We start from the raw sequence: 20,699 nt of genomic DNA on the forward strand, positions 1-20,699 counted from the left end.
TCTTATGGCTGCATAGTACTCCATGGTGTATATGTGCCATATTTTCTTTATCCAGTCTGACATTGATGGGCATTTTGGTTGGTTCTGAGTCTTTGCTATTGTGAATAGTGCTACAATAAACATACATATGCATGTGTCTTTCTAAATTCTACCACAGGTTCTGTAACCAATTAATTGCATAAGCTGAAATTTGTGACATAAAATCACAAATGCATGTTTTACCTCTCTCCGCAAGCCTTATCTCCATCTCTACACTTAGATAAAAATTCAGGAAGCTCCATAACTTAAACTTAAAAATCTGCATCTTTGCCTGGCATTTTACTTTGATATTTCATATCTATTGGATCCAGTTGCCACAGTTGAAATTTTGAATTCAATATCTCGTTACTTACCCAGAGCTTGTGTTTCACTTTGAAATTTTTGTTATGGAAAAAAAAAGTGATGCCTGCATTCTTTGGGGAAAATGCAAAACTTGAGTGAGGAGCACGGGGGAACAGAAGAAATTAGTGGAGGAAAATTTTTTAAAAATAGAACAGAGTACAGTGAGTTGTCATTTTTGGTGTCATACCACAATCACATGGATTACTTTGACTTTCGATAATTGTAAAAATAGACCAAATATATGTATGTGCTTGCACACCCACAACCATATACATACATTCTACTTACTCTTATAGAATTAAATAAGAAACTTGTCTTCCATAATTATTTATGTTTTCAATATGAACTAGATCAGTGATGTAAAAAAGTGAGCATCAACATACCAGATAAAACACAAACAAGTGATAGACTCAAATTTTTAAAAAATGAATGACGTAGCTATTTCTACTTTTATTCTATCTCCACAAAGCAAACTTAAGAATTCATTTAAAGTGTGTTCTATGGATTTTATACAAAAAATATGGGTATAGAAAATAGTGTGTGAGGGCCTACTATTCAATAATAATGCTGTCAGAGTACTGTTGCCTGGACGTTCTCCATGGTGGCTTATTTTCTTTATGTTAACATAGGATTATCTGACAGAAAGCAAAGCTTTTAAGGAAAGCAATGCATTTAGCTGTTAATCAGACAACCACATCTTAGTGTGCACCAGAGTACTGCCTGTGTACCACAATTGTTTTTAGTTTTTTTTTTTTTTTTTTTTTTTGAGACAGAGTCTCGCTCTGTCATCCAGGCTGGAGTGCAGTGGTGCCATCTCAGCTCACTGCAACCTCTGCCTCCCAAGTTCAAGCCATTCTCCTGTCTCAGCCTCTAAAGTAGCTGGGATTAAAGGCATGCACCACCACACCCTGCTAATTTTTGTATTTTTAGTAGAGTCAGGGTTTCACCATGTTGGCCAGGCTGGTCTCGAACTTCTGACCTCAGGTGATCTGCCCACCTTGGCCTCCCAAAGTGCTGGGATTACAGGCATGAGCCACTGCACCCGGCAAGAATTGTTATATTTTAGATAGCATCCTGTGTAGAGAGCTATAGCATTAAGTGCTGAGCACTGCTTAGAATGAAGGTCTAGGAAATTAGGAGTGGAAAAGTGCAAGGGATGGATGAAGATGATGAAAGTGGATCCTAAATATTTCTGTATTTAGTAGGCATCTCAAAATGATTAAGATTAAGCTAAAATACTTAATTTCCCCTACAAAACTGTTCCTCCTTCATTCTTCCATCCTTCTTAAGTGGCACTATCAGTTACTCACCAAGTTACTCAAGCCAAAAAATCTGTGAGTCCGCCTAGATTCCTCTTTCCTTCAGCCTCCACATCAAATTCCACAGCACATCCCGTTGTTTGACACCATCTCCATATAATATCTGAGATCCATAAACATTTGTTGAGTCAATCAATGAATTCATTTTGGTCTGGCTTAGGCTATGCCTATATGATGCTAATATACTTAGGAGCAAAGTAAGAAACACAATCAATCGCCCAGATATTTTATGCATGGAAGATTTAACCTTGAGACACTTGAGGATGTGTAAATAACTTGGTTTTCTACTGAGTAACCTGAAAACATATCAGCAGAGATATGCAAACTTAGATTGTCAAGTTCTCAGAGACTGAGTCTGTGTAAGACTTATTCTTCTTAGTCAATTCTAAGTATAGATCAGTTCATACATTGAGTATTAACTGTAACTTATTGAGTGTCTGCCATGTGCCAGGCACTTTGCTCAAATGTTCTTGAGAGCAGTAAACAAGACACAGCTCTTGCCCTCATGCAGCTTACATTCAGGTGTTTACTTTGTATGATGAAGCAGTTGGAGAAAATAAACACAGTAATAAAAGTAAATAAGTTAACATACAATTATTTGGTTTACTAGAGCCTTTATAATTAACTGAGAATTTTTTTAAAATGAGATCCATTAAGAGTTGTTTTATTTGTCTTTAATATGTATCTTCTATGTGCCAGGTACTGTCCTTGGTGCTAAACATACAGAAAGAAATGAAGTACCATTCTGCCTTCTAGATGTTCACTAACAAGGGAAATTGTATGTATATAAATAAGCATTTTACACTCAATAAAAAGAGAAATACACATCCAGGATTAACTAGATTGAGAAGTCATCTCTTCCTATTTGAATATGAAGAAAAGATTATGAATAACATTAACTATAAACTAATGGATATCTGCCAGTAAAAATTGTGGATTAGCATGAGAACCTAATAATCATTTTGCTAATAATAATGATTTACATGTATTGAGTGTTCACACACAGTGTCAAGTGTTGTTCATATATTATATAACTTGATTCTCATTCATTTTCTATGAGGTAGGTATTATTATCCCCAGCTTACATATGAGGAAACTAAATCTAAAAGAACTTAAGTAATATGCTGACACTAAACTTACACAATCTTTAAGTGGCTGAGCTGGGATTACAAAGATAATTCAGGCATTTTCCCCACAGTAGGGTCACCTGAGGTGGTCTTCAAAGAAAAAGTAATTTTAGACATTCAGAGATTGAAAGGAAAGGCATTCCAGGTATAACAAATAGTTTTTACTTCTAACTATGGTTGTGTATGGGCCTGGCCCAGAAGAATGGAAGACAAATCTTCAGTAATCAGTGCTGAAATCAAAACCACGTGTATTTACCTACATGATTATAAGCCCCTGTTCAACAAAGAAGAGAAATATACACAGGATTTTACATAGATTTTGATAGATATTATAGTTTTTATATTGAAATTGGCTTTGGATATCCAATTCTTGTCCTAGGTTTACCCAAAGCCAAGACTGAAAAGTAATGACATTGAGGTAAGAAGGAGTAAACATTCTGAAAAAGAATTAATCAGAAAACAATGGGTAATACATTTGGCGAGGAAACACAAAGGAAGCTCCACTTTGCCAAAGAGACTTAAAAGTAAAAATATGTTCCCACAAGGCATAGCATAAAATTGACAAGATTTTACTCAAGATTATGAAATACCTCAGAACCACAATATCAACACTGAGAAATACACAGTTGAATCATCTGCTTTTCTCTTAGGAAAAAACAAACAGACTAGGCTTGGTACATCAGGAAGAAAATCCACAAATAATAGAGAAGATTTCAGACAGACCACTTATGGCTAAGGCAAAACTCATTGACCATATACAGAAAATTATGAGACATACGCAAAATTTCAGTATCTTAAAAGATTAAAGATTTTCACATGGGAATGGAGTGTTGTATAGTTAATTACTCATATATTTAGAGTTTCTACATCATAACATTCTTGTAGTTGGGTGAGAGTCATTTTCATAGGTAATCTGATCAACTATTTCAGCCAAAACTCAGATGATTATTTTCTTTTCAAAGAGACCATTACCACATCTTCCAAGAAGGAGTTGCCCAACATCTCAGAAACGAACACAGATTAAGTTGCAGACACCTTCCAAACATCCATGTAAATCATGGAATTCAGTCTTGGTTCCCTAAAATGGGAGTTTTCATCTCTGAAAATGTAACAGACAAAAAGCTTCTGTTCACATATATAATACCTTGCTCTCTCCTACCCAAGGGAAGAGGGCCAACTTAAAACCTGATTGGTGAGCCTGGCAGACAAATATGAACATGTCTAGCTCAGCAGCCTTTTCCCTTCTGTTGTGAAATCTACCTATTCATGAAACTAATGAATTTGGTTCTGGACTTTACACTGGAATGTAAGAACTCATGGGTTAGGGCTCATCTGCTGAGCATTTTATTTCTGTGATTACAATATTGGAGTTTCTGTACTAAATTTAAGGTGCTGTTCCTGCTTGTCTTCTCTGCAGAACTCAACTCCTTCTACTGGGTTAACTCTATGTCTAGAATTAAGGAGGTAACAATGGAAGGCTCCATCTTCTTGGTGAATCCAAGGAGTATTCTACAATTCAGTTTTACCAATTATAGAGCTAACATTTATAAATCTCTATCTCTGTGACTCTTGTATCTTTTTATTAATTTGTTCCAAACACAAAATGAGCAGTCAGAACCATAAATAATTATCACTCCCCTAACCCCCAAAATAGTTATCCAATACAAAGATTCATAGTTAGACCCTAGCAACTTTAAAAATCAGGCAATAGGAAATAAGTGCCCCTTGGGTTTTACCACTTGTTCTGGACTCTCATTTTGGTGCCACCTCTTAAAATCACTATAATCTCAAGCAAAGACTCACTCCTCTATAGTTTTTTCCTCATCTCTACCAGTAGGATAATAATAGTCTGTACATCAAAAGTTATCACGGAGCTTAGTTGAGCTAAGTACAGTGGCTGACACATAATACATACTGGAAATCTGTTATTAATATTAAGAAACTGTGTTTCTGTTACCCGAACAAACAAAAATTTATCATTAGTCTCGGGGATGAAAGAGGTAAAGAACAGGTACTAGAAGCATATTGAAGGAAAACAAGAGTCAATTTCTAAAATTGAACTCAATAATTCACATATAGACCATTAAGAGGACTACATTTACACCAGAAGAAATGTATTTATTTTCAAAGAAAATTTGAGCTATTTTAGACCCATTGATCTAAGTACAGCTGAATATTAAATCAAAAGACTTTGTTAAACAAAACAAATGGAATTTATTAATTCGTCGTATAATTATTGTGTCTCTCTAAAGTGCCAGTTACTGTTTTAGTTGCTGAGGATACAGCAGTGAACATGACAAATATGAGTGTAAACACGCACAAAGTTAACTGCTTGTTAATGAGCTATTCCCAGTGCAATACAATATGCTTTATCTAATGTCATTCTTATCCATCAAACTCTAAAATTGCCTCTAGCTTGTAACAAAAATGTGTTTATACAGATCTGTTCCTGCCCTTCCACTACTGCCAAGGAAACACTTTCCAAGGCCATGTATTTTTCCTAGCAGTTATTTAATGGTTACAACTAACTGGGGCAGATCTCTACAACTACTGTGCATACATGGATTTTTTTTTTTTTGGCTTACTTCAGACACGCTGCCCTTTTTTTATTCCAGCAAAAATTTTATTACAATTAGCATGACTAATTAAAGTTCAAGAAACAGTATGCTTTTTTTTCAAGTTCCTAAGATGACAGCATCCTGCATCCACTGAGGAAAGAATCATCAGAAGCCAAATGCTGCTACCTAAGCTGCCTTGCTCTGGCATAATTATTCCAGCTGTGAGTTAAAAAAAAAAAAAGGACTTTAAAGGGGAATAGACATAAGTAAGCTCCTGGGTCTATTATCTGGAGACATAAATATCTTAATCTTAATATCTGTTTTGTGTAACAAACTAATACTTAGTGATTAACACAAAATAGCATTATTGTCTCCCATAGTTGTGAGATTGATCTCATCTGGACCACTTGTGCAGTTGCAGTCAGGGGTAACCTGAGGCTGCAATAATCAGAAGTCTTAACTGAGTTAGACATCCAGCCATTCACTTAACTGGAAATTAAGGCTGGTTATTGGCTGGCAGCTCACCTGAAGATGCAGACTAGCTTGCCAACACATGGTTTCTCCATGTGACTTGCACTTCTCATAGAACAGTGGCTTGGTTCCGAAGTGATCCAGAAAGAAGATACAAGACTTCTTAAGATCTAACCTCACAAGTCACAAAAGTCACTTCTCTGGCATTATATTGGTTAACAAAGTTGCTAATTTCATCCCAGTTTCAAGAGTACAAGAGAAGTAGTATGTGCGGATAGAGGAAAAAAAAAAATGGTGGCCATCTCTAGACGTTACCTACCACAGCCATGCTCTGGCCATTACAATTCATATCCATCATATGCAAATCACACTTACTTTACTCCCAAGACCTCCAAGATTTCATCAACTCAAAGTCCAGGATGATGTCATCTAAATCAGATTCGAGTTTAGGTGAGACTCATGAGTGTAGCTTCTTGGTTTCAGCAACTTGAATACAGTTCCTCTCAAACTCTGTGAACTAAAGATACAAATTGTTTCCTACATATCTATCTAATGGTGATAAGATAAATACAATAAACACATGCATTCAAATTCAGTGGTGGGAGGGGAGTTGAAAGCACATAGAAGTCACTGCTTCATAGTAATTCTGAAATCCAGCTAGGCCTATATCACCATTTCTTTGATGATGATGCAGTCCTGCTGCCTGGGACTTTGTGATCCTTGACCTTTTACTCTGTCATCCTTCCTTTTTTTTAAACAAATGCCTTGTGTTTTCAGTTGAATAGGTTTTACAGCTTTCTTCTTATCCAAGAAAAGTTTGGAGCCCTGAGAGCTCTTTTCATTTTGAATTGTCATTGTCCTTTTAAGTTCAATCTGATAGAACTTCAACAATATGGTTCTCTTCCAAAGTGCGTGGATCTCCTATGAATCCTGTAATTTATTTCAACAGACAAAAGTTATACCCACAAATCTCTTTGAAACTTTACCCTCTCTGACCTGGGTTGAGAACTAGGTTGTTGAGGGTCAATACCCTTTATGATGTATCTAATTGAAGAGGGTCTCTGAGGCATGCCCTTAAAACTTTCTGAAGTCTCAGTAAAAGATCTTGCAACTATGCCCTTAAGTTAATCTTTGCTTTCAAGTCATCTCTTATTTTAAGAACCTTTTACTCTGTGAAAAGGCTGGGAATAGAAATGGTTGTATTTTAAAACCCATAAAGCCATGGTTCGTTTACACTTCCCCTAAATTCTACTTGAAAACTAAACAGTTCCTTTCGTTAGTCCATTTCTCTCTAGCTTTACCTTATCATAGGTGCCTGAAAGCAACCAGCAATGCCTTGAATAGTCTGCCTGAAAATCACCTTAACAAAATTCACCAGTTCATTAGGTATGTTTCTATTTTCCATGTTACTTTCGAGGACAGTGTTGTGACACTTTCTGCCACACCATAACACAGTCCTTTCTTCTCAATTTTCTAATAACTAGTTCTTTGCTGTCTTAAAACCTTCACTTACGGGCTCCTCAAGGCTCTCCAAGCTTCTTCCAGCCACCTGGCTCCAAAGCTAATGCCCATATGACTTAGATTTCTGTTACAGCAGTATCCTGTTTTCAGTATAGCTTCTGTTGTGGCTAACAATTGATACATAATAAATGTCTCATAACTTAGTAACTTAAAAATATTTGACTATCTCTCATGGTTCTGCCAGTTGAATGGCCTCAGTTGGGCAGAAGCTGCAAGGATGCTGATGACTTTGGACCCTAGAAATCCAAGTATTAATTCCTTCTCACTTGATTGCTCAACAAAGTCACTAAAACCAGTACAGGCCTGGAACAGTGGTTCACACCTGTAATCCCAATACTAGGAGGCCAAGGTGGGAGGATTGCTTGAGTCCAGGAGTTCCAGACAAGCCTGGGCAACATAGGAAGACCCTGTCCCTACAAAAAATAAATTTAAACAAAATAGCCAAGCATAGTGACACACACCTATAGTCCTAGCTACTCTGGAGGCTGAGGCAGGAGGATCATTTGACCCCAGGAGTTTGAGCTTGGAGCAAGACTTTGTCAGGTAAAAAGAAAAACAAGCCCAGATTCAAAGGGAGAAACTAGGTCCCATCTCTTAAGGTAAGAAGCAGAACATACACACAGATAGAGAAGAGATTGATGACAACCATATTTGTAGACCATCTACAACAAAATTCCTTTATTATAAACACATTTTATAGCATAACAAATAGGGATAGCATTGGGAGATATACCTAATGTTAGATGACGAGTTAGTGGGTGCAGCGCAGCAGCATGGCACATGTATACATATGTAACTAACCTGCACAATGTGCACATGTACCCTAAAACTTAAAGTATAAGAATAAATTTAAAAAAAGAAACTAACTGTGGAATTTTTAAAACCACTACAATCAAATCATATTTATTTTATTGTTTTAATCTGTTTCCCCAAGGTCTGTTATTTCCCTTCCCTTGCTTACTCATTATTTTACAAATGCTATTATGTAATACTCCTAACCAGATAATTAGACAATAGAAGGTAGAAATTTGTCTTGTAGTGTTTTATATCTCTGGCACCTAGCAACCCTCTGGATGTAGTCATTCTTCAAAATGTACTCAGTAATTGCATGTTCAAGCAATAATTAAAATTTCCTAGTTTTATATGTAATGTTGCAAAACATTTTCAGGTACATTAGATTATATACATATATATCATGATTGATATCCATAGCAATAAACTGCAGCTACCAATTCTTTTGCCAAATAGAGATGAAAAATCTAGTACTGGAGGATATTGCAGCAGCAATGGAACTTAGGCTTATCCTGAGCTCTATTACTGCTCATAGCTCTGTTTTCTTCCCCAATTTCTTCTAGTTGATTTCACCCCCTAAAGTTGGTTACATACATTGCTTTGTGACATGATACTCTAAACTTGTGTAAGCTATAAAGCACAATCAGAATAAGAAGATGAGGATTCCTTTACACAGTCCTTTTTCAAAGAGTGACCACTGCCCATTTTCCTCAGCAATATAAAAGCAGGAGTTATCATAGGGAAATTGCTTCTTAGGGATCCCCTCCACAACAAAAAATGAATATTAAGTTTCTCCTTTAAATTTGTATGTATACATGACTGTATCCACACAGTCCCCCACTGGTGTTTTTAAAAGAGCAGCTCTATATGAGTCAATACAACAGGGACAGAAGAAGGTGTGCCATTTTCAAAGCTGAACTATCAAAGTAATTGCACAATTGCTTTTGCACCAACCTAATATTAGAGTTCACCATCACCTCTCTGCCCAGTTTCCTGTCACTAGATGATCAGCACCGACTGTTATATGCCTTATCAACAGCAGCTTTTGTACAGCACCATGGTATTCTTAACCTTTGCTAATTATTTTCTGCAAGATATTGTCCCATTTTCAATTTTTTCCTTGTCAGCCACAGCCAGGGCAGGGGTTGAAATGATTGAAAGGCTTCCTTGGAAGCAGAACGAAGTAAGCAAAGCTGTAACTAGATGATCTTCCTAGTAGAAAAGATAGCTCCTCACCAGAACAAGGATGGTTTTTCAATGAAAATACTTTTTCTGCCATTTTTTATGACTTATTAAACATATAGTGATAGAATTCTGGAAATTCATTCATTATCATTTGCCCAATCACTTGTTGGTGCTAAAGATAACAATTGTCCCTTCTTCTAAGTTCCAGGTATTTCTACATTTCCTTAGGCCCCAAGTTTGTACGCTTCTCCATGATGCTCTTCCCAATCTTAGAATGTATCTAGATAGATAGACAGGGAGATGATAGATAGACGATAGATAGGTAGATAGATAGATAGATAGATAGATAGATAGATAGATAGATAGATAGAAGATAGAGATACATACATATATACATACACTTGTGTGTATGTGTGTGTGTGTACGTGTGTGTGTGTGCATGTGTGTGTGTGTGCTTGAGAGAGACAGTGGGATATACACATATTTTTTTCTAGGACTTCAAGGGACCACAGCCTTCTATTTGTGATTTAATAATATTAAGCTGTACATAAGTAAAAAGGTCTTTGACCTTTAAGTAACAGAAAATCCAATTCAAACTGGCATAAACATCCTGAAAAAGCATTAGCTCACAGAACTGGAAGTCCCAAAGTTAGATGACTTGTTTTGCAAACTTAACACAAAGGCTCTGCCAACTTCTGTGTGTAGTCTTTATTGTCAAGCTGATAAAATGTCCTCAGCTGTTCCAGACCTCACATTCTGACAACATCCATGTAAAGGAAGATCATTTCTTCCTTTAATTCCTCCTTTAAAAGCAAATAAACTTCTTGAAAGCTCCAGCTACCTTTCTTATAAGACTCACTGGCTTGAATGGGGTTATGGGTCCATCCTAAATGCATCCCAAGGAATGCATTCAGGCAACCCAAGGAATGTCATGTGATAATTGGCTTGGCCCTGTATTCCTGAACCAATCATTGGAAACAGAAGATGAGATTATCCTAAGATCACTCAGATTCACCTATAAAGCTGGGCAAGTGTTGGCTTCTCCTAAAGCATGAGACCTGAAATCAAACCAACATTTTATGATGGAGAAGAAAGGAGAATAAAGTCAACATAAAAAACAAAGTCTACCAGAGTTTGGTTGGGCTAAAAACTGATTTGCAATGGATTTCATAAAAACATCCATTCAATCACAGAAACAGTGGACATATGTCTATCTTCTCATTAAAAATGGTTGGACCCCAGCCAAGTAGGTCTGTACTGGAGACAGTTTCAGACTTGATCAGGAAGATAGTTACTTGAAGCTTTAAATAAAGGGTGGATTGGGGGCAGGGAGGACAGAGCGGGGAAGGAAAGGGAGGAGCCCCAAAGGCAAGACCAAAGAAGTCAATATCCAGGGAAAAAAGAGACACAAGTTTTTTAATTAGATATATACAGAAATTGAATGGCAGAGTGAAACATAGCTGGGAGTGAAAACAAACTATCCAGGACTACATCCCCTTATAGGACTGGGATGTCTTCCTACAGCTTGTTCCTTCTTGGTCCTTGCTCTTAATATATGTGAACTTCAGGGTAGGTCAGACAGTTTCGTGGTGAGCAACTCCTCCTATTCCTCCTCACCCTGTTCATTTCAGGACCCAGGGTAGAACACAGAGCACCAGGCTTCCTTGGGGTCCACAATGTGCCTAACTGAATTCAGCTCCAGATAATGAGAATCATTATACAATAATTAAAATTCACTACTGAGCAGCTCTTTGGCTAAGACATTAAAATGCAAATACATTAATGCCTTCATTCATACCAAGCCTTTACTAGATATCTGCCATATGTAAGATGCTCTGCTGGGCACTAGAGATCACGTGACAGTCATAGGAGTGTGCTTTTCAGCTCCTCCTTCAAGAGAGAACCTGGTGTGAGGACTGGAGTGAGTGGACAGTGTCTAACTACTGTGCTCTGTGATCCACTGTGGTGTTCATGCTGAGGACATGCTGTCATTGAGCTGCTCCCAACCAGTGACCAAGTACAGCAGGGATACCATAGCCAAGCCATTCCCACCCAATGTGGGACTCCTCTAGCAGGTGATCTTTTCTCTGGAGCTTGCCATCAGCCTGGCTGAGACTTTCTCAAAGGCACCTTGTAGCATGAGAATCTTTCTACTCAATCTCCCTTCCTTTCCTCTCTCCCCTCACAGGAGTCAGACCTGCCTAACAGTCAGAGGCTCTCTCCAACAACTCTGGCTGCTTCTCTCCTTTATCCTTCACAGGTGTTTCTAACCCTACGTTGGTGTCTATTTCCCAGAGGATCTGAACTGACACAGATCATAACAGGTGTTAAGATGTGCTCTTCAGGCCCTTAACATCTATAGATGTTAAATCTTAAGAGTTTGAAGAACCTTGATGTTATTTAGCTCAATCTCCTTATTTATTCAGCATCTTTTCTATAGCATTGTCAAAAATTTAAGCAGCAACTGTTTGAGCACTTCTGAAGACTGGAAGTTCCACAATCAGTAGGACAGTCCACTCTGCGCCTGTGCAACTTAGCTTCTCCCTTTGTTAAACTGCCTCCTTGTTACTTGTCCCCACTGTGATTAGTTTTGTCCCCTAGGACCACTCATAATGGGCTTATGTTTTCTTCACATAGTGACATTGAAGGGCAGATGCCTACTTAACCTTCAGATGCAATATACCTGGTTCTTCCCACTGTTATCCATTTGATACGATTGGCAGAGTCATAATCATTATGCTTGTTCCTCTTTTGACACACCCAATTTCTCTATGCCTCTCTGATAGTGTATCACCCACAGCTGCAAATAATCTTTGTTTGTGTATTCTGCAAAATCCACTTACTGTAAGCACCACAGGGGCAGATAGCAAATCCCTGCTCTTTATCACATAGTTAATTCACGATAGAAACTCAATGTATGTTTATTGAATGAAGGAGCTTATTGAGCAGTTTATTGAGCAGAAGTAATTGAAAAGGATACAACGCAGGTCCTTTTGGTTTAGTCAAGATGAACCCTCCACATTCTGTCTGAATGTAAACTGTCTTCATGGTAGCAGACCTTCTATCTCCTATTTGGCTGAAGGGTACAATAATCTGAAGAAATTCCTATCCTTCTAATCAAAGAGACAGAAAGAATGAAGGCAAGATATTAGAATCATTGAGGGCAAGCGAGCCTGATTACTAGTAAATATACCTCAGAAAATATTCTGAAATCCTACCAGTTTTGAGAATCATTATTCCCTCTGAGTGTAGACTGAGTAGAATATGCAATTAAAGAGGAAAAATATTTGATCTTAACTTTTCTGGATGTTTTCAGGATATTTCATTTCTATTTCTTTCTGGGAAGACAATAATTAGAACATCATTTATCTTGTTCACCATGACACTTTTATATTGTTAAGAGTGAATTATATGGGGGGATTTTTATGCCATCTTTTGCACATGCACGATACACTTGTACAGTATTTTATAGTAAGCTACACCAGACAACATGACTAGGTATATGTTAAATGGAAGAGTAAATAGGGAATTTTTTTTTTCTATGAGGTACAGGGTGAGCCTAAAGTTAGTTTAATTAACATTCTTTTTGTTCTTTTATTTTAGATTTAGGGGTATATATGCAGGTTCATTGTATAGGTAAGTTGAATGTCACAGGGGTTTAGTGTTCAGATTATTTTGCCACCTATGTAATAAGCATAGTACCAAATAGGTAGTTTTTTGATCCTCACCCTACTCCCTCTCTCTGCTCTCAAGTAGGCTCCAGTGTCTGTTGTTCTCCTTTGTGTCTATGAGTTCTCATGATTTAGCTCCCACTTATAAGTGAGAATATGTGGTATTTGGTTTTCTGTTCCAGTGTTAGTTTGCTTAGGATAATGCCTCCAGCTCCATCCATGTTGCTGCAAATAATATGATCTCATTCGTTTTTATGACTGTGTAGTATTCCATGGTGCATATGTACCATATTTTCTTTATGTGCTCTACCATTGATGTGCATTTAGGTTGATTCCATGTCTTTGCTATTGTGAATAGTGCTGCGGTGAACCTATGCACTCATGAGTCTTTATGGTAGAACAACTTATATGCCTTTAGGTACATACCCAATAACAGGACTGCTAGGTCGAATGGTAATTCTGCTTCGAGTTCTCTGAGAAATCACCAAACTCTTTTCCACAGTGGCTGAACTAATTTTTACATTCCCACCAGCAGTGTGTAAGCATTCACTTTTCTCTGCAACCTCTCCAGCGTCTGTTATTTTTTGACTTTTTAATAATAGCCATTCTGACTGGTGTGAGATGATATGTTATTGTGGTTTTGATTTGCATTTCTCTAATAATTAGTCATGTTGAGCATTTTTGCATATGCTTGTTGTCTGCATGTATGTCTTCATTTGAAAAGTGCCTGTTCATGTCCTTTACCCACTTTTGAATGGGGTTGTTTGTTTCTTGCTTGTTGGTTTGTTTAAGTTTCTTATAGATTCTGGATATTTAACCTTTGTCAGATGCATAGTTTGCAAATATTTTCTCCCATTCTGTTACTTGTCTGTTTACTCTATATTTACTCTGTTGAGTAAACAGACAAGCTACAGAATGGGAGAAAATATCTAGTTTCTTTTGCTCTGCAGAAACTTTTCAGTTTAATTAGTTCCCATTTGTCAATTTTTGTTTTTGTTGCTATTGCTTTTCACATCTTTGTCATAAAATCTTTGCCAAGTCCTGTGTCCAGAATGGTATTTCCTAGGTTATCTTCCAGGGTTTCTATAGTTCTAGGTTTTACATGTAAGTCTTTCATTCATCTTGGGTTTATTTTTGTATATAGTATAAGGAAGGGGTCCAGTTTCAATCATCTGCATATGGCTAGCCACTTATCCCAGCACTATTTATTGAATATGGAGTCCTTTACCCAATGCTTGTTTTTGTCAAATTAGTTGAAGATTATATGATTGTAGATGTGCGATCTGAGCTTTCTATTCTGTTCCATTGGTCTATGTATCTGTTTTTGTACCAGTACCTTGCTGTTTGGGTTACTGAAGCCCTGTAGCATTGTGTGAAGTTGAGTAATGTGATGCCTCCAGCTTTGTTGTTTTTGCTTAGGGTTGCCTTGGCTATGTGAGCTTTTATTTGGTTCTACATAAATTTTTAAGTATTTTTTTCTAATTCTGTGAAGAATGTCCTTGGTAGTTTGGTAGCAATAGCATTGAATCAGTAAATTGCTTTGGGCAGTATGGCCATTTTAACAACATTGATTCTTCCCATCCATGAGCATGAAATGTTTTTCCATTTGTTTGTGTCATCTCTGATTTCTTTCATCAGTGTTTTGTAATTGTTGTTGTAGTGCTGTTTCACCTCTCTGGTTAGATGTACTCTTAGGTATTTTATTCTTTATGTGGCAGTTGTAAATGATATTGTATTCTTGATTTGGTTCTAAGCTTGGATGTCATTGGTGTATAGGAATTCTACTGATTTTTGTACCTTGATTTTGTATCATGAGACTTTGCTGAAGTTATTTATCAGAACAAGGAGCTTTTGGGCCAATACTATGGGGGTGTTCTATATATAGGATCATGTAATCTGCAAACAGATAGTTTGACTTCCCTCTTCCTATTTTGATGGCTTTTCTTTCTTTATTTTTCTTGATTGCTCTGTCTAGAACTTCCAGTAGTTGTTGAATAGAAGTGGTAAGAGAGAACATCCTTGTCTTGCTCTGGTTTTCAAGAGGAATACTTCCAGCTGTTTCCCATTCAGTACGATGTTGGCTGTGGGTTTGTCATAGATGGCTCTTATTATTTTAAGGTATGATCCTTCATTGCCTAGTTTGTTCAGGGTTTTTAATACGAAGGAATGTTGAATTTTATCGAAAGCCTTTTCTGCATCTATTAAGATGATCATATGGTTTTTGTTTTTAGTACTGTTTATGTGATGAATCACATTTGTTGATTTGCGTATGTCGAACCAATCTTGCATCCTGGAGATAAAGCCTACTTTATCATGGTGGATTAGCATTTTGATAATGCTGCTGGATTCAGTTTGCTAGTATTTTGTTGAGAATTTTATTAGTATTATTATTATACTTTAAGTTTTAGGGTACATGTGCACAATGTGCAGGTTAGTTACATATGTATACATGTGCCATGCTGGTGTGCTGCACCCATTAACTCGTCATTTAGCATTAGGTATATCTCCTAATGCTATCCCTCCCCCCTCCCCCCACCCCACAACAGTCCCCAGAGTGTGATGTTCCCCTTCCTGTGTCCATGTGTTCTCATTGTTCATTTGTGTCTATGTTCATCGAGGATATTGGCTTGAAGGCACATTTTTTGTTGTGTTTCTGCCAAGTTTTTGGTATCAGGATGATACCAGTCTCATAGAATGAGTTAGGAGGGAGTCTTTCCTCCCCATTTTTTTTTTTTTTTTTTTTTTTGGCATAGTTTCAGTAGGAGTGGTATCAGCTCTTCTCTATACGTCTGGCAGAATTTAGCTGAATTCATCAGGTCCCAGGCTTTTTCTTTTTGGTAGGCTTTTTATTACTGATTCAATTTTGGAGCTCATTATTGGTCTGTTCGGGGATTCAATTTCTTCCTGGTTCAATCTTCAGAGGTTATGGTAACTCCAAAGTACCTTCTTACCTGCAAACAACCACACTAGGTCCCCAGCAATGGTTCTTAATCAGGCTGAAATGATTGAAATAAAAGAAATAGAATTCAGAATGTGAAAGGAAGGAAGATAACTGAGATTCAGGAGACAGTTGAAACCCAATCTAAAGATTCTAAGAAATACAATAAAATTATACAGTAGATGAAAGGCAAAGAGGCCATTTTAAGAAAGAACCAAACTGATCAAACAGAGCTGAAAAACTTACTTCAAGAATTTCAAAATACAATCACAAGTGTCAACTGCATAATCAACCAAGCTAAGGAAAGGGTCTCAGAGCTTAAAGACTGACTCTCCAAAATAACTTAATCTGACAAAAAATTTTTAAAAAAAACAGTAATAAATGAACAAAGCCTCCGAGAAATATGGGATTATGTAAAGAGACCAAATCTAATTAATATTCTGTATAATGCATTTTAGTACCTTCTTGGGGGCAAAAGCTAAACTTTCCAATGGCCATAGAAGACCAAAGGTATATATGAGGTAAACAACCCCAATAAAAATAAGACTGCAATTGCAATGATTCAGTGCAGGCCCTTTCCCCAAGTGGACAGCTACTCAGCCCAAATGGCTAAAAATACAAATAGTTAGAAAGTATTGAAAGAAGGAAACCTTTACTTTCTTATGCTGTATTTTGTTACAAATGAAAGTATACTCAGATAAACTTTTTGGTTTCTCTATCTATCTATTTTTCCATCTCTTCAGTGTAACAGGAGCAATCAATGTGATTTCTGAGAGTCTAACCACCTTGACACTGGTGAGCAAAGTTTCTCTGACTCAAGTGCAAAGCAACTCCCAACCCCTGTCTTTGGTTCTGCATGACTCCTTAGATCTTTAGGAAGTCCAGAGGTGATAATACTTCCAGAATCCAGGTAGTAAAAGCACAGGACTATGGTGTCTATATCTGTGACACTCATGGGCCTGGTTTTCTGCAATTCAGTAAGGAAAAAGAATAGGATATCCTATACTATCATCCACATTCTTCAACAGAGCTTAACACAGTCATAAATTTGGAAGTATTTTGGCACTGCCTAGCCATTAATTAAAATAACACTTTGACCACTATTGCTGCAAGTCCTTTGTATGCATACTTTATTAGCTAGAAACTGGAGGGCGAGAGCTAAAGAGAACCCTGAATTACTTAGTTTAATTAATAAGTGAATTGACTCAATAAGTGACAATATTTATTCCCTAGCTCTTTTGTAAATAAAAAATTTAGAATAACATTTCCTAAACTGTGGCACAGAAAATACTATTGATAATTCCAAAAGACAGCAATATATGCTGTTTTTAAAAATAAAATCTATAGTCAAATATGTTTGGGAAATAAGAGTTAACAAAGTTAAGCAGGTTTGTTTTCTATAGCTTTTGATATCTAAAGCCCACTACAAATATCCAAGATAGAAGTGCAGTTTGTAATTGTTCCCCTAATTATTTGCTCATGAAACTTGTTTGTTTTAAGCAGAGAATATTGGAGAAAGAACCTCACAGAATTTTCCTTACTTTGGAAAATTCTGATTTAGAGTACTTCTAAATCAGAGCAAGCACCATTTCTTAAATAAAAAATAAAATAAAATAAAAACTCCGTAAGAACCTACTATATGCTTGGCATTGCATGTGACATTGAAAAAATTGAAATAAGAGAAAGTATCTGCTTTCTAAGAGCTTATGTCCTGATGGAAAGGTAAGACCCAGAGAAGGCAAGACAGAAAACCAATCAAGGGTTTAATGCAACAGACCTGATATGAAAAGCAGCTCTGACTTAAGGCTGTAGGAGAAAAAGAGAAGTAGCATGGGAGGAATTCATGAGAATTGAAAGATGTTTCTGGAATGTATATTCCATGCAAGACAATGTGTTAGATATACAACATATTACATTTCATATAAAAGTTCAAAAAGAACCTTACCAGAATGTGAATATCCTTTAAACAGACTTCTCTTGAAGTGATTGCAGATTAAATTGGTAGGAGAAAGGAAAAGAATGAAATCAGAAATATTATGTTATGGGATAGTCACGGCTGATCCCAATGTTTGCAGCAAGAGTGGCATTGCTGTGGATTTTAGTTTTAGCTAAAATCCACAGCAATGAGGAGCTCATCATACCTCACAGATGAACATGATTCATACCATGGAAGTATTGAAAGATAAAGTTGTAAAGCCACAAAGGGGGAGCTTTACTGCCAACTTGGAAGCTAGGCAGAAGGGATATTTAATTGGGAGAGATTTTTTAGAAATAAAGATGAAAGCATTTTGAACCAAGAAGTATTTGAAACATCTACAAAAATAAATTATTTCCACATTATAAAAAGTGATTTTTGGAACTCCTAGCCAGAGAAATCAGGCAAGAAAGAGAAATAAATAATATCCAAATAGGAAAAGAAGAAGTAAAACAATGTCTCTTCACTGATTATATAATTCTATACCTAGAAAACCCTTAAGACTCAACCAAAAGGCTCCTGGAACTGATAAATGACTTCAGTAAATTTCCAGGATACAAAATTAGTGTTTAAAATTAGCAGCATTTCTATACACCAATAATGTTCAAGCTGAGAGCTAAATCAAGAATACAATCCCATTTACAATAGCAACACACACCAAAAAAAAAAAAAAAACAAACCTAGAAGTATATGAAAGCAACGAGGTGAAAGAACTCTACAAGCAGAACTACAAAACATTGCAGAAAGAAATCATAGATGACACAAATAAACGGAAAAACATTCCATGACATTTTTGGATTGGAAGGATCAATATTGTTAACATGGCCATGCTACCCAAAGTGATTTACAGATTCAATGGTATTACTATAGATCTACCAATGTCATTTTTTGCAGAACTAGAAAAAAACTATCCTGAAATTTATATGGAACCATAAAAGAGCCCAAATAGCCAAATCAAGTCTAAGCAAAAAGCAAAGCTAGCAGTATCACATTACCCAACTTCAAACTACACTACAAGGCTATGGTAATCAAAACAACATGGTACAAAATCAGACACATAGGTCAATGTAACAGAATAGAATAAAGAAACTAGAAATAAAGCCACACACCTACTGCCACCTGATCTTCAACAAAATAAGCAATAGGGAAAGGACTTCCTATTCAATAAATTCTGCTGGGATAACTGGACAGCCACATGCAGAAGAATGAAACTGGACCCCTTCTTTTCACCACAAACAAAAATAAGCTCAAGATGGATTAAATATTTAAATGTAAGACCTCAAACTACAAGAATCCTGGAAGAAATCCCAGGAAACAACATTCTGGACATCAGCCTTGGAAAAGAATGTATGACTAAGTCCTCAATATCAATTGAGACAAAAACAAAAATTGCCAAAGGGGCCTAATTAAACTATGGAGCTTCTGCATAGGAAAAGAAATTATCAACAGAGTAAACAGACAACCTACAGAAGGGAGAAAATGTTCACAAACTATGCATTTGACAAAGGTCTAATATCCAGAATTCATAAGGATATAGCCATTCTCACACCAGTCAGAATGGCTACTACTGTAAAGACAAAAAACAACAGATGCTGGTGAAATTGAAGAGAAAAGGGAATGCTTAACCCCTGATGATGGGAATGTAAATTAGTTCAGCCACTGTAGAAAGCAGTTTGGAGATTTCTCAAAAACCTTAGAACTACCATTCGACCCAGCAATCCCATTACTAAGTATATATCCAAAAGAAAATAAATCATCCTATCAAAAAGACACATGCATGCATATGTTTATTTCCACACTACTCACAATAGCAAAGACATGGAAATCAACCTAAATGCCCATCAATGACAGATTGGATAAAGAAAATGCAGTACACATACACCATGGAATACTATGCAGCTGTAAAAAGGAATGAAATCATGTCCTCTGCAGGAACATGGATGCAGCTGGGGACTGTTATCCTAGGCAAACAGAAAACCAAATACCAAATATTCTCACTTATAAGTGAAAACATGGGAGCTAAACATTTGATACTCGTGGACATAAAAACAATATATACTAGGGACTACTAGAGGAAGGATGGAGAGAGGCAAGGGTAGAAAAACTAACTATTGGGTACTATGCTCAGTACCTCAGTGACTGGATCATTCATACCCCAAACCTCAGCATCACACAATATAACAGGTAACAAATCTGCCCATATACCCTTGAATCTAAAATAAAAGTTGAAAAGTGTCTTTTAAAACAAAATTATCCCATAGAAGTAGCAAAAACTGTAGAAGGCATTCATGGGCACAGGGTATTTCACTGAGACCTCTGCAGCCCTGAGAGTTGTACACCCAAGGCATTCACTGTGCATGGGTTTGTGCAGTAGCAATTCAGATGCAAATAATTAGGCAAGTACAAGTATATGGCAGAACTTAGATAAGGTAGAAATTTGGAAAGATTGAGCTTTTAAGTGACTACAGTTGAAGAGAAAGAAAACTCTGTAATTAATGTATCGTCAGCTCCAAAACAAAAGTCTTGCATAAATCTCATTATGGACACGAATGGAGCAACCTAAGAAATGGAGTTATAGATATAGACTAAGGAAATGAAAAGGAAGGGGACCCAAACTAGATGTATGACCAATGCTCCCAGCAAAGGGCTTCAGCCGAAAATAAATACAGTTGGCCCTCCATATCCAAGCTTCTGCAATGGCAGTTTCAACCAACCGTGGATTGAAAATGTTTGGGGAAAAAAATAATAGAACAATAAAAAG

General features: G+C 36.7%; 1 long non-coding RNA gene across 2 annotated transcripts in view; it reads right to left on the reverse strand.

Annotated features, from left to right (window-relative positions):
- Positions 1–20,699, reverse strand: part of LOC107976429 (uncharacterized) — a 329,587-nt gene that overhangs the window by 10,306 nt on the left and 298,582 nt on the right. For both annotated transcript variants that reach the window (XR_008536821.2, XR_008536820.2), the window contains one exon: positions 1,692–6,373. This is a non-coding gene — a long non-coding RNA (uncharacterized LOC107976429). The remainder of the gene's footprint in view (positions 1–1,691; positions 6,374–20,699) is intronic.

This window comes from Pan troglodytes, chromosome 7 (assembly GCF_028858775.2).
Source record: "Pan troglodytes isolate AG18354 chromosome 7, NHGRI_mPanTro3-v2.0_pri, whole genome shotgun sequence".
In the NCBI taxonomy this organism is placed as follows: domain Eukaryota; kingdom Metazoa; phylum Chordata; class Mammalia; order Primates; family Hominidae; genus Pan; species Pan troglodytes.